At 42.0% G+C, this 16,107-nt stretch overlaps 1 protein-coding gene across 1 annotated transcript in view; it reads left to right on the plus strand.

Annotated features, from left to right (window-relative positions):
• LOC122791479 (submaxillary mucin-like protein) overlaps positions 1 to 16,107 on the plus strand; it is a 228,488-nt gene that overhangs the window by 108,605 nt on the left and 103,776 nt on the right. The gene's annotated exons all lie outside the window — the stretch shown is intronic.

Genomic DNA, 16,107 nt, shown 5'->3' on the forward strand with positions numbered 1-16,107 from the left:
CAACCAAAGCCTAGTCATAGGTGACTCAATAGTAGGGCACACTGATGTCCCACTCACTAGGTTGAATAAGGAGAAAGTTATGGTCAGCTTCCTGTCAGGTGGCAGGATCCACCGCATAATGCACGCACTTAGGTCACTCCACAACAGGTACAAATATGACCTTGTCATTGTCCATGTTGGTGTGAATGACCTAAAACATAACTCCTGGGACTACATGAAAAGAGACATAGAGGAGCTCTCTGATCTTGTAGCCCAGGCAGGTATGACCCTAGCTCTGAGTAGCATCCTACTGTCACCCGGAATGACACCACAGTACAAGCAGAAAATTATTGACTTCAACAATTGGCTAAGTTTCTGGTGTCATTCTAAGGGGATCCAGTATCTGCCTGGGATGACATGATCGACAGACCTCAATGCTTCGTCAGAGATGGCCTGCATCTGTCAGCCCAGGGATTCCGGATACTGGCCAAGGCTCTTGACACCCCTTAGTGCCTTTTTTAGGCAATGTCCTGAAGACAAAATTACCACCGTAACAGCTACAAGCAAATGAAATCTGAGAGCTATGCTACTCAACACTATAAGCCTAAGTCTCAAAATGCACTCGCTCGAAGTACTCCTTAAAATGGAGAACATCGACATCTGTGCAGTGACTGAGACCTGGTTCAAGGCTCCGGAGAGCACCCCAGCACTATCAGGCTATAATTCATACCACACTTTTCAGCCCCTAAACTTGGACCAAAGCACTAAAGGTGGTGGCATCTCCATATTCATAAAGGATATGCACACCTCCAGACTAGTAGCCCAACATAACACATCAGAGATACTTCAGGTACAACAAACACTGGGTAAAACTACAATCCAGGTTGTAGCCTGCTATAGATCCCCCACCATGTCCCAAGACTCCCACTCCAAATTCCTAAACATACTGGAAAATATTAGGGTACAACCCAATACCCTTATACTGGGAGACTTTAACTACCCCTCCATTATCTGGGAAAATTACTCATGTACCAACACACTTACTCAATGTTTTCTGGAATTCATTAATTCCAATGCCCTGGACCAGCTCATTCTTTCCCCCACCAGGGGTAGAAACATCCTTGACCTGGTCATTACTAACACGGGTGACCATTGCTCAACACCAGTAATCAACTCCTCCCTGGTCAGATCTTACCATAAGCTAATCATCATGGATATCCACATCCCACCTTCACCCCCCCCCTAAAGGAAACCACCGTAAAAAACTTCTCCAAAGCCAATTTTGGGCTTCTAAAAGCAGAGGTGGCTAACTTCACAACACCCATGCAAATGGAAATTAGGCACATGACTGCTGAATCATACATCAATGCACTGTATGAGCACATACACAAGTGCATGGAACGGGCCATACCAAACAGAACCATGATGCTCTCCTCCAAAAAAAGGAAGACAATCTGGTGGTCTCCCACTATAAACAAACTCTACAACAGAAGGAAAAAAACTGTTACAGAAAAGGATGAATTCCCAAGACTGGAAAAACTCCCTTGTTAGCCTCAGCAAAAAACTGAGATCCCTTATCAAATCATCTAAAACCTGCTATGAAAACAAAATTGCTGCAGATTTTAAAGGCAACCACAAGGCATTCTATAGTTATGTCAAGAATCTACATGGTATTACTAAGATCTGCTCTGAGTTAAAGCACAATGGCAATACATATACAGAACCAACTGATATTGCCAACAAATTGGCCGACAGGTTCAGTGCGAACTTTACCCCCTTCACCCCCTAAAGGCCTTATCACAATACCTGAGGAATGCCAAGTCCCTATTATCACAGCTACACAGGTAAAAACCGCACTGTCCAAGCCAAGAATACAGCTTGCATGGGATCTGATAATATCCCTGGCTGTGTTCTACATGAATTACAAGTGAACTGGCACCACACCTGAGTACCCTGTTCAATCACAGCCTCATTTCAGGCTTTGTTCCTACCAAATGGCGTACTGCTACGGTCATGCCACTCCACAAAGGAGGAACGACTACAGACCCTGGGAACTACCACCCCATTAGTCTGAAAAATTCGGTGCCCATGAACTACCACATAGGCGGTAGTCCACTAAATACTGAAGGATTGATAAGAGACCTGGGGACACAGGTTGACAGCAACCTCTCCTTTGATAACCACATTGCCACTGTAGTCAGAAAGTCCTTCTGTGTGGCACAACTCATTACAAAAAGTTACTCATCCAGGACGAAAGAGGTCATAATCCTTCTCTGCTCATCCCTCATTAGACCTATTATAGAATACAATGCCCCATTTGGTATGTACTTCACTAGGCACCTACAACAACTGGAAAGGCCACAAAAATACCTTACTAAGAGGATCTTAGGCCTTAGACACATGCCCTATATGGACAGACTCAAAAAACTCCAGCTATACTCTGTCTCTTATTGACTACTTAGAGTTGATATCTGCTTGACCTACAAAGCCATGTCTGACTCAGAGCTGATAGATATGCTACACTGAAAGAAATCCCAATCCCCCCATGCCACATGCTCCAAGGACCTAAACCTCATTACCACAATAAAGAGAACATGCTAAAGGGACAGGTTTCTAACCCAGAGACTTCCTATACTCTGGAACAAACTTCCCATTCACGTCAAGCAGAGCACTTCACTGGCTCTCTTTAAGAGAAATCTTGACAAGTGGATGGGCAATAGGAAGTTCACCCCAGGGATCACTTCAGTGGCCTTGCTTGACAGGGGCACTGGGAACTTACTTTTGGCAGCATGATGCCAGGGAATCTTCTTGGGCTAGGCTTATATAGGCTCCAGGGCCATTAGCCTAGTACACAACTATGAACATATGGAGAGTGTGATTGATAAACAAATACTCAGAGCAGTAGAAAGTAAGGTGGAAAATGAGCAGTTCAGATTCAGATCAGTATGCAACACAACCGACTATATGCTTGCAATGAGACAGGTACTTGAAAAGAAGACAGAAACGAAGAAAGAAACTAATTGGGCATTCCTAGATTTGGAGAAAGCATATGACAAGGTCCCAAGAAAGCTGATTTGGGCAGTCCTGCTGTAGTTTAAAGTCTTAGAAACATTGGTAGAATTAGTGCAAGCTATGTACAAGGACCCTGTGACTGAAGTAAGAGCAGTTTTGGGTCTTACAAAGGGTTCTCAGTGGAAGTGGGTGTGCATTAGGATTCAGCTCTGAGCCCACTGCTGTCTACAGTTTCATTATGTACCTTATGATGGAGTACATTAGCAAACAGGTTGGAGGTGACAGATCAACAAAGCTGCTGTATGCAGACAATGTAGCAAAAAAGGCAGACTGTGTGCAAGAAATTCAGCAAAGGGTAGTGGAATGGAATGCAAAAATGAAGACACGTGGGATGAAACCAAGTGCAGATAAGACAGTTGTAATGGAAGCAAATGGGGGAAATCAGAAGAAGCAGAAAGTTGAGATAGAAAGGAAAACAATGAAAAAGGTTAACAGCAGAGTGCCCAGAACAGATCCTTGTGGTACGCCACTGGTAACTAGTCTACTTGTACAGCTGGAATCCCAAACTTTGACAGTATGCATTCTGCAGTGAGCCAGTTGGCTACCCATCTAGTGACGTATGTTTTGCCTTCATCCAGGGCTTTGGTGACATTCCTGAAGACGTCCTCCAGGTTCAATAAGCATGATCTACCCTTAACAAAGCAAAACTGGGTCAGGTCAAGAGTTTGAAGGTTGCCTGTGTCCTTGTTGCTAAAGTACATGATGATTTTTCCATAGCCTGGAAGATATGGCTGGTTAGACTTATTGGTCTGTAGTTCCCAGGGTCAGTTGATGGATCCCCTTTGTGCAAGGGGAATACTGTTGCTCTTCTCCACTCTGCTGGAACAAAGTAAGTGCTCAGACTGAGGTTAAAGGGACTGGATTACTATTGCTCTTCTCCACTCTGCTGGAACAAAGCCAGTGCTTAGGCTGAGGTTAAAGAGATTGCCAAGCAGTTCCACTAAGTCTTGCTTTAGATTGTTAAGTAAGCAGCTTGAAATGTTATCTGGTCCCATAAAGACTGTGTTCTTTGGCCTTGGAGAGCACGGATATGACTTGCTCTTTGGAGATACAAAGTAGAGAACTGGTGTCAGGTATGATTTGGTGGGGACAAGGGGATGAAGTTTGTGCCAAATCCGTCAGCTGGCAGGTTGACAATTTCCTCAGGTTCAGTATGAGAGGTACCATCCACTATACATTTGGTACATAGTCGGGCATTCCATTTTAGATTTCGGATGCAGCTAAATAATGCCTTATGATTATCCTTAGCTAAAGATGCTAATTTAGCTTCATAACTAGCTTTAGAGGACTTTACAGGACATCTGATTTGCTTGTTTAAGCTATGGAGGGCATTCTTCTTCTGCTGAGTAAGTTTCCTCTTATTCTTAGACATCAGTTTCTTCCTTTTGTTTTATAACCTATTTATACTTGATGCCCACCAGGGTGGCCTGTTTTTTCAGGTGGGCCTGGTTTTGATCTGGTTGGGTACAGCTGAGTCTATACAGTTGTTTAAGTGATTATACAGAGTATTTGTGTGCACCTCTGCATAGGAGTCATTGTTGGCTGTGTTAGCAGGGGGTTTGAAACGTTTTATACTATCCATCACCTAGTAGGCTGCAGTTAAGTTGGAGAAATTTTTCAGTTTGTTTGCTCCTGTGGGGGTGTCAGATCTGATTGTTACTTCTAATGAAACAGATTTATAGTCTGACCTTACCGGGGAGGGGGTCAACACTCAGGGGGTAGTGCATTAATCTCCCCCCATGTTGGTGAGTACTAAGTCTAGACATTTAACCCCCTTGTGGCAGTACAGACTAGCTGTTCCATGGTATTTGTATTGACAAGGTCCAGGAACCTCAGGGCAAACATATTTGTACTCGTGTATGCTGCCCAGTCAGTGGAAGGATAGTGGAAATTACCCATGACCAATGTGTTTGGCTGTATAGTGAGTGACTCTAGTAAGTCCAAGTAGGTGGTATGATTCTCTTGGTTCATGGTGGGGGATCTGTAGCTAGCAATGATGAGGTAGGGTGTGTGACATCTGGACAATATTCCACACTCCCAACAATAATATGACATCCCCTAAACAGCTTCAATCCTTACTACTGACTCCAATAGGAGACCATCACTTAAGCAGAAGTAAAATTTCACAGTGTCCCCTAAGAGCTCAACAGGAACACATCCTTAATACTGGGACTGGACTATATACTTCTGTCCACCCCAAATGTAACTCCTTATTACACACTTCAGAGAAATGTGTCCCAATTTAAGACCTCTGATACACTGACACTTAAATAAATTAAATCTCACATATATAAACACTTTTGGGAAAGTCCTACACAGATTTCCAGATGTGTCCCTTCCCCAAAATAATACGGTAACCTGCTGCCACCAAGCAGAGTGTCATATGCCCTTTCAAAAGGTGTCCAATTATTAAAAATTAGATACTAAAACAAATAGTAGCAAATGACCTAAAGCAGTCAGGCTTTCAGAGTGTCCCGTGAAGTTATCAAAACAGGTATAAGCACTCTTAAATCACTAAAAGAAAACATTGATTGACCAGCTACAATGCATGTTAATAAAAATATTTAATAATGAACAAAATGATTAACAATATAGAACAGTAATTTCCAATAAACAAACAGAACTCAATCACCAGGAAAATGAAATCAAAACTAAGGACAGGAATCCAACATTTAGAAAAATTCTAACTGATTAGTTATAATTTTCATATCTGACTAAAGGACACTGTCCCTGATCTAAATTAAATTACTACAGCAAAACAAAAGCAGGCTTACAGTTGTTGGTGAGCCCTTTTGGGTATCCACTGCACAGTACAGCTGTGAACACCTGACAACTGCAACTGGCAACTACAACTGACAACTACTGACTTCAACTGTCCTCAGGGGTTGTTTTTATAGACTAGTCTAACTGTCACAGCTGTTCCAGTTCGTATTTTCATTTCATATTTTTAAAATCAGTCAACAGCTGTTTACTAAAGTTCTTTCCTGTCTTTTGCCCTCTGACACTAACACATAGCAACTGTCAACATTCCAATGACATCATCTGTAGGTCAACTGATTCTGAGACAGTCTGCAGTTAGAATCTTATTCACAAATATGCACAGTTAGAAATGTAAAGAAACACTGTTCAAGTCTTTAAAACATTCTGTACAAATAGATTGGAAATCAGCATGTAAGAACTTGTTTACAATATCATAGCTAGTCATGCTGGCATAATGATATATAGGTTAATCTGAAATTATGTACAAAAACTCAGCCAGACATGTTAGCACAGATGACAGTGTCTAATTTCTTCATAGGGTGTTTTACCTAGTGTTAGCTGGACCTGGAGTAGCTCAAGAGGGTCTTACTGTTTAACCAGTCTCGAGGTATGTTTGGCTTTAATGAAGATGGATCTACCTCCACCTTTGGTTCTTTCACACTCACTTTGGGGTCTGAATGTATGGAAGGCATTGTAGCCTTGCTCGGCCAGGGTGCTGTCTGCAGCATTGAACCACATCTCAGTGACTGCACAGACATCAGCATCTTTCAAGGTGAGTAGTGCTTCCTGAGAGTGCAGTTTCCTGTGTAGGCTCATAGCATTAAGCAGCATAACTTTGAGTTTGTCTCAAGTCAATTTTTTCATGTTGGAAGTTTTATTTTTGACATTGCCTAAAAAAGACAATATGGGGGAAGGCAAGCGCCTTTGTCAGTATCCAAAAGTATACAGGAGACAGGTGAAGACCACCTCTGGCAAAGCAGAGTGGTCTGACAACCATGTCTGCCCAGGCTGACAGATACTGGATCCCACTGGATTGACACCAGAAGCTAAGCCAATTTTTGAAGTCAATCATTGTTGTCTATATTGTGGCATCATCCTGGGTGAAGGTAGAATGCTGCTTAGGGCTAGGGACAAACTGCCTGGATCACATAATCTGAGAGTTTTGTGATGTCTCTCTTCATATAGTCCAGAGAGGTATGTCTCAAGTCATTCACCCTAACATGTACTACAACAGAGTCATAATGGAAATTGTTGTTGAGTGACTTTAGTGCGTGCATGATTTGATGGATCCTGGCACCAGAAAGGCAGCTGATCGTGACCTTCTCCTTGTCCATCCTGGTGAGGTGGACACCTGTGTGTCTCACTATGGAGTCACCTACAACCAGGATATTTGCTTTACATATGTTTTGCCTTACAGGCTTATTTGTTGAGACACTGGTGTGTGTGTGTGTGTGTGTGTGTGTGTGTGTGTGTGTGTGTGTGTGTGTGTGTGTGTGTGTGTGTGTGTGTGTGTGTGTGTGTGCATGTGTGTGTTGGTATATGTAGTTGATTGTATTTGCTTTGTAGGGTGTGGAATTGCTTTGCGCTTGGGAGGTCTCTGATCTTTTGGTAGGCTTCTATTGAATACCTCCGCATTTGTGGGATTATGTGTTGTGACCTTGTTTTGCATGACAGGTAGTATGTGCATGCTGGCAACCTGTTTGATGTCAGGTTTGTTGTTACATGAGAGAATTGATTACAAATTCATAGTGTAATTATATCACTCACATATTGTATTTGTTTGTTTTACGAGTAAGCTGTTGTCAGTACACATGAGGCAATTACTACATTGCCTGGGGATGCCCACGTCAATCAGGGTGTCCAGAGAAATGGTTGTAATCTGACCATCCATTATGGCAAGTTTTTACAGTAACTACTACTGGGGAGTGGGTAGAAGAGTGGCATTCAGTAGAGAGAGAGAGATGGCGACAAGTGACATGACACTCAGACCCCAGGTAAAAAATTGGAAAATGAGGGTTAATGAAGATGATGCAGGTGGGTGGCTCGGCTTTGGCCAAAGCTGGTTCCTCAGATCATTCATCTTTTACCCCTGATGCCTCTGATGTAGCAGCTTAAGCCACTATGGAGCAGGGTTTTTATATGCCATCTGTGGTTGTTGGGGGCCTGCAGTAGGCAAGAGAGAACCACGCTGGTCCTGGGAGATGGAGCAAGTCTTTCCCCTTTAGTAAGAATGCTGTGCTCAGCCCTAAGAAAGCTACTGCTGCTGCTGCAATTAACAAACCTGTTAGCCCCACTTTTCCTGTCAAACGAAACACTAAATTAAACATGTATCTGCTCCTGCTCAAAGTTCCATGAAAAGAAGTAGTTTATTAGGTATGGCTCAGTGTCTAATTCAGGCTATTAATCCTTCTTATAAGGTGGTTTCTGGGAAAAACAAAAAGGATGCCTCCTTTCCTGAAGATATTCAAGATTCTGTACTGGACAGGAAGATGAAGGAACAGATGCAAGGTTTTCTCCTCAGATTTTTGATTCAGAGGAGTACACCATATCTGATTCTACATGTGAGGGTTACTCTTTCTCTGAGACTGTTTCTAAATGTGCCAGTGTTTCTCAGTCCCTCAGAAAATACCATCAGTTATTACATATGGAATTTCCAGAACCTTCTTCCATCCCTCCTGCATTGTCAACATTGGAGAATGTGTGCCTGCAATTTTTCTGATAGTCAGCCTGCTGCCTCTGAAAAGGCAGATAGATTGTATAATGTTCCTCAGTATTTTAAGTTTTTATACAAATCCCAAATCTGATCCAGGAGCTCTAGCTTTACTTAATGCTACTGCTGCTAAACATTTTAATTCCAGTCCTACACTTTCTGATAAGGATGGCAGATAATTGATACAGATGGGACAAATGTCTATGCTTCTGCAAATTTGATTTTCAGAATTCTGAATTGTCAGGCTCATATGCTAAAGTTTGCTCTGACTATTTGTGAAAGTATGAGGAATGTTTTTTTCTACAGCTTCTTCTTTTGAGGAAAATATGCTTCAAATTGTTTAATCTCTTCTGTTTCACAGGTCACAACTCACTGTTTAAAGTTTGTGTATGGCTCTGTTGATACTTCTTCCAAGATTATGACCACTAGTATTGTTTTGAGGTGGTTTGTTTGCCTGCATTCTCAAAACCTCCCAGAAGATGTGAAAAATAAGATTTTGCATAGAGATTTGGTTTGGTCTCTCTTCTGTAGACGTTATCACAAAATGTGATGAGTGAGAGGGGTGTGATGATAAAAGTTATTGCCAGCTATGTAAGGAAAAGTAGAGCAGTGCATGTGTAATATATGCCAGCAGAGCTAGCTTGAGTTTTATAAAGAATTATATGTCATTTGTATATCAAATTAATCTGTACAGGTGCTTGGGTTGAAAATGTATTTGTAAAGCTGCTTGTGTTTAAAAAAATATACCAACAATGGGTCCTGCTGGACAGAAAAAAATAAATATACTTGTATTGTATGTCAGACTGTATATAACTGTTGAAATTAATATTGTAACAGAGGATAATGGAAGAGAAGAGGTTAATCTCAGTCCAGCTAACTTTGAAAAATAGTCGGAAATTAAATTAACTGGTAGGCCATAAAGATTGTATCTTACAGTTCTGATTGCAGTCAGAGACAAAATGTCTGTAAAAACAAGGACTAGTAATCCTGCTGTATTGACCTTAGCAGTGAAATAATTGCTACCCTGGAAGGGTGGAAGTGTTGAAATGGTTTTATGGCTTCCAGATGCTGTAACACATCATAGCAAAGCTCTATCTGTGTAAATGGTAACATATGTGTGTGAGATTCTGGTTCAGTTTCTAGTAAAGGAGGGTTGTATGACAACCAAAATCAAGATGACCAGATGTATGTGATGTCATTCTGTAATCCAGTACTGAAATGATGTTTTAATATTACATGAGACAGAAGTCTCAGAGCATCCTGTTTTTGAAACCTGACATAGAAGGATCACTCACCCACTTCATCTTGCCTTGCTTTAGTAAGTAACCAGGGAATAGCAATTCTTTAGATCAGTCGGGAAAATATGTTGAGATTAGTTAAGTACTGTTTTTCTATATCTGTGTGAATCTAGTCATCTGTGTTATTTTAATATTTCCTGTGGCTGAAACTCTGGTGTTTATTGTAAATAGATATCCCATATCTTCATGTTCTTTTATTATTTATTATTAAATATATTTAAACTTTTCAGTGTGCCTGGTCCTTTAGAGAATATTTTAACCTTTGAGAGTACTTGTGTTTATTTGCTAGCACTGTGGCTGCTCCTGAAAGCCTTGCTGTTTAGTCCACATTACCATTTGTATTAATATTAATTTCACTCAGTATAATTGGGTACCCTTGTAAGAGCCATAGAGTAGCTGATTTTGGAGTATCCCGGTGGTAGTAACTACCTTATAGTCTGGGCAGACAGGCATAGCCAGTAAATCTGTGCCAGCCTTTCCCAGGTGTGTGTGTGTGTGTGTGTGTGTGTGTGTGTGTGTGTGTGTGTGTGTGTGTGTGTGTGTGTGTGTGTGTGTGTGTGTGTGTGTGTGTGTGTGTGTGTGTGTGTGTGTGTGTGTGTGTGTGTGTGTGTGTGTGTTCAGAAAATCAGATCTCAAAGAGTGTCTGTGTCAGCTACTTGGAGCAGGGACACAAAGCACTGGTTAGACAGAGAGGGTGGTGGAGGACATGGCCTGAGACACTCAGCTGAGGACTCATCTCTATAGCTGTGCCAGTGGGGAGCCTTATTGAGGACCTGGAGAGAGACAGAATGAAAGAGAGAGAGGGAAACCCAGACCCCAGACTGAGTGAGTTCCCTGTGTGCTCTTAAGGGAAATTGTGCTTGATGCAAAAAGTGGCACCTGGAAATATTGTGTGTACCTATCTTTGTTCTAAGTAAATGTCATTCACCGGTGTCAGTGGTAAGGATTCAGACTTCTGGATTACTGGCCCAGAGGAGGTGCATCACTAGGGGTAATATGATACAGGGAATCTTTCAGATTTTTCACCTCTACTTTTCCAAATTTTCCAAGGGATTTTCATCCCCATCATCCAGTTTTGGCAAGAAACAGGCAGTCTCAGCAGTTTCAGGAGGGATAAAAGTGCAAGGTGTTTTGGATACCAAGGACTGATGCAAGTGAATAAATTTAAAATAGATGCTTGTAATCAACAGCTTCCTGAATTATCTTGTTCACCTGATCTTTTTCAAGTTGTTACAATATCACTGTCATGTAGTACATCAACAAGCAAGGGGAGCTAGGTCTTATCCTCTTTGCAGACTAGCCATGTTAGCTTGAGATATAGCTTTGCAGCATGATCTTCCTTCTCAGACATCCTACATTCTCTCAGAACAAGACTGTGTGACAAACAAGATGAGCAGGACAAACCCTAATGAATGTATACTAGTTCAGGAGGTCTCCCAAGATTTGATCCATCTGTGGAGAATTCCCTAAGTAAACATCTTTGCCTCCTCTATGAATAATCAACTAGCAAAATTCTGCTTTGGGACTCCATGCAAGAAGGCCTAGAAGGCAGATGCATTTTCTTTTCCTTGGTCAGGAATGTTCCTAAATGCTTTTTTTTTCCTTTCCACTAATATTCAGGGTATATCTGAAGATTCAAAAGGAATTCCCCAAGATTCTTATGGTGACTCACTTCTGTCCCAGGCAACAGTGGTTTTCCCTTCTTTTGGAAATGTCCAGGAACAATTACCATACATTTCTTCACAGAATGGTTCTATTCACACAAGAACAGGGTGTTTGATATGTCCCAACCCCAGTCAACTTCTTTTGACTGCCTGGGTGATAGAATGCTAATTCCCTTTAGGCACCTGTTGACTGAGGATGTACAAAAGGTACTAATGGACTGAGGATGTACAATAGGTACTAATGGAGGCAAGGAAAGCCTGCTACTAGAAATGCATATATTAGCAAATGGAAAGGGTTCTTCAGTCGGTGGCAGCAACATAACCAGCACTCTTTAAGGGTAGTGTTTATCATGTTTCTAGGTCTACTTCAGGAGCTTCGTCTACCCATTCATCTTGGAGCTTAACAAAGTACAACACTGACAAGATGTTTAGAAAGTTTTTGATGAGACAGATCCAGCTGGGGTTCTGTTGGCACCATCCCAGGGGAATGTACCAACCACTGGCCACTCTGTCTCTCCACTTCTTTCACCTGTTGTGGTCCATTCTTTGGCTCCAACAGTTTTTGTTCCAGTTCATCCTGACTCAGTGCCAACATTTCAATCAGCTTCTACACTGACAGCTTACCTATTCCTGGTGACTTCCTGAGGGATGGTACGGCCTCAAAGTTCTCTGAGCCATCTCTTCCTCTGGGTGCTTTCCACACTAGACAGCTCAGGTGTGAGATCATCTTCAAGGCCAAGGTTTTGCTATCTTCATCTGATACAGAGAGAGCCTTGGTTTTTGGTAGTAGCTTCAGCTTTTGAGGTTGTTGAAAGGGTTTTGGGTTTACCCATCATGAAAGGCCATTCTCCAAGTTCAGTTCATCCAAGCCCCAACTAGATCCCACAACATCATCTTCTTTTCGTCCTGCCAGACAGGGACAGTCAGCACCACAGGCTTCTGAAAAAACATGCTATTTCGGCTCCCAGTATGATTCTGAACCATCTATCCCTCCAACAGAATAAATTCACAAGAAACAGCTGTGCAAGTGAAATCACACAAACTTCTCCCCACCCCAGAATCTTTCATGAAGGATATAGATATGGATGAAGATGTGGGGTCACCCAAGTCCCCCTTGAAAGATGTCACCTTTGGTGAAATTCTAGAACGCATGAAACAGAGAGAATGATGGTCCATCAGTTCTGGCTCAACTTCATCTTGGCTGGTACCTCATGTTCATCCACTAGCTGACTTATGGTGCAGTGGGCTTGGAGGGACCCTGACATGGTGGAGCCCATTCCCAAAAAACGGCCAGGATACTGGCAGCTCTGAAAGACAAGAAGCATTGGAGTAATGGTCCTCCTGTGGATGCCATAGCTGTAGAGGCAGCCACAATAAAGGAATTGTCTGAAGAGAGTTTCTCTGTCTGTTCCCCTAACAGGGAATCTAGAATACTGGACAGGTTTGGGAAATGAACATGGTCATCATCAATTTTTGCACTCAGGTCACTGAACTATCTTACTCATGTTGCCAAATTTCAGAGGGGCTTCACTAAAAAAATTTCCAAATGTCTTTCTTAAGTTGTGCCTGCAGTTATCCAAAAGACTGTGGTCTCCCAGCTGTCAACTCTACAGTCAACTTCTAAGGTAGCCATGCATCTCATTTCTAATGCAGCTGATAGCTCAGAAAGAGCAGCAGGCACATGTCTTATGGTCAGTTGTCATGGCTGGTTGCAACTTTGTGATTATGCAGAAGGCTTCAAGATGTCCTTCGTCGATGCCTCTTATGAAGGCGCCACACCTTTTGGCCCCAGGTGAAAGACACAATAACCAGGAGCCAACAGGATAGTAAGACTCTCTCTGCAGTAGGCATTCATTTTTCCACACTTCAGAGATGCTATTCCAAGAATCAGAGAGCTGGAAAGAAGATACAATTTCATAGGTCACAGAGTTCTTGCCAAGATTCTTTTGGTGGCAAAGGTGGAGGGAATCCAAATGGACACCACCCTAGAGGCAGAGGCAGACCACAAAATCAGGGTTTCCAAAATCCCTTTACAAAGAGGTCCTATCAGCATCCCTGATGGGTTGCCTGACTGATGCACTCTGGAGGCATTTGGGAGATGCTTATCTCTGCACCCCCAAACCTGGCAATATTTAACATGAGACAGGTGGGGTGCAAAATATAATTTATGGAAGCAATTATATTCTTTTTTCTTGTCCTCCCATCAAGAAGAAAGTGATTCCTGACATTCCACCCAGTCAATGGGAAGCAGTAGCAGTGGAAATTTCCAAGCTTCTGAAAAAAAGAGTCATCCAGCGGGTCCCCAAAGACCAGTTAGGATCCAGAGTCTAGTGAAGGTTCTTTTTAGTTCCAAAGAAAATGGGGGACCTCAGATGAATTTTGGATGTTTTCAGCCATCTCAACCAGTTTGTAAAACAGACAAAATTTCAGATGGTCACAATTCAATCCATATTGCCTCTTCTGAGGAAGGATAACTGGATGTGCTCAGTAGACCTCCAGGATGCTTATTATCACATGAAAATGGAGAAGCAAGCCAGGAGAGTTCTCTGTTTCCAGCAGGGAGCCAGTCACTTCCAGTTCACAGCCCTAGCATTTGGTCTCACCACAGCCCCCAAGGTGTTCACCAATATAATGGCATTGGTAGCAGTGCACTTTAGCATGCACAGGATGCTCTTCAGGATGTCTTCCACAAAGGTGTGATTTCCATACAAACAGACAATATGGTTATCATTTGGTACATCAACAAGTAAGGAAGAACTCATTCTTACCCCTTATGTCAACAAGCCATGAGGGTTTGAGAGTAGATGATATCTTCATACTGTTTTCTGTTAGCAAAGCACATTCCAGGGTGTCCCAATGTTCTAGTGGACTGGTTAAACAGGACTATGCTAACTCCTCATGAGTGGCCCATCAATCCACCAGTGGCAACTTTGATATTCAACAACTGGGGCTGATCTTGCTGACACCTTTTTGCCTCCTACTTGAACAACAATTGCAGCAGTTACTTTGCTTTAATCCCTCCAGAGGGGCAATCACCAAGGGATGCTCTGGTCCACATTTGGCCTCTTGTTTTTGTATGCCTTTCCCCATTACCCCTCATTAACAAATGCATTTAGAAAGACAGACAGTGCAAGGAAAAGGTAATCATCTTTGCCACCTTCTGGCCCTGGCAAACATAGTTCCCCATTCTGTGGCCTCTTCTATTACATCCTCTGTGGATGCTGGATCAGTATTCAGATCTTCTATCTCATCCATCTAGATTGCCTCCTCTGGACCAGACTACCATGAAACGAATTGCTTGGTTCCTCCAACTTTGACTATAGCCAAGAATGCTTAGCTTCTAGATGCAATTGTTGACATCATTTCAGCTTCCCAAAAACCTGCTACAAAAAGGTTTATAGCAATTAATTTTCCTTTTAGACAACAGCTAAGTGTTTGGATCCTTTTTCTGTTCCCATACCATCTGTTTTGGAATTCTTAGCTGAACTCTTCCAACAAGGCTCTAGCTACTTTACCATCAAAGTTCAATTGACAGCAATCTTCAATGCTCATGTTTAACAAAATGATAAATCAGTGACCTTTTTAAAAATGTTAAAACCCTTTCTCAGAGGAGCCTTTCTGTTACACCCCCCATTAGAGACTCAATCCCTCCATGGGATACTATGAGTATGCACCATGCTCTGACTCAACATCCCTTTGAACCTGATGCCATTATAAATATCACATTTTTGAGCTGGAAAATTTTTTCTTAGTTGGAATCACTTCTGCCAGATGGATTTAAGTATTACAAGCCCTCTCAAGTAAAACTCCTTATTTGTTTTTCCATAAGGATAGGGTTTCCTCTCTGGACTAATGCATCTTTCCTACCAAAGGTGGCATCCATAAATAGCTTAAACCAATCCATAGATTTACCAGTGTTTTTTCCCAAATTCTCATACAAGGAGGAATATATACTGCACATGTTAGATGTCCACTGTCAACTCAGGTTCTACCTTCATTGGATGAAATAATTGAGAAAATCTGATCAGCTTTTTATTGCCTACTCAAAAGATAGACTTGGCAGAGCTGTTATGAAAGTTACACTGTCCAGATGGTTGACAAATTGTATTTCTTTTAATTATGCAAAGTTTGGTTTAAATTTACAGTCCAAACCAAATGCCCATTCAATCAGGGCAGTAGCTACCTCAACAGCCTTTTTCTAAATTGATGACATTTGTGCAGCAGCAGCTTGGTTCACTGTCCATACCTTTGTTACTCATAATAAACTGGATGTGCAGTCCAGATCTCATTCCTCCTTTGGCTTCACCATTCTCAGGAACATCCTTCCTTGATACCACCCAGATAGGCAACTTTGGAATCTGTGCCATATGTTGAATCAGATGAAACTAGACAGCATTGGATGTGAAAGTTGTGCACTTAGCATAACAACAAATCCACATTGTCTGGCTTTCAACCAGTTTAACTTCCCCTCCCTCTTGTCCCTGTGTCTAAACAGGCTGTTTCCAAATGGCTGTCTCAGGCTATTACCTTTTGTTATTCTCACCGCAACAAAACTATTTCAGGCAGGGTCAAGGCTCACAATACTGCCTTGGCTTCATCTATGTTTTTTTTTGGAAAGGGTTGG

The sequence above is a fragment of the Protopterus annectens genome, chromosome 17.part0 (genome assembly GCF_019279795.1).
Source record: "Protopterus annectens isolate FY-2018-M chromosome 17.part0, PAN1.0, whole genome shotgun sequence".
Taxonomy (NCBI): Eukaryota; Metazoa; Chordata; order Ceratodontiformes; family Protopteridae; genus Protopterus; species Protopterus annectens.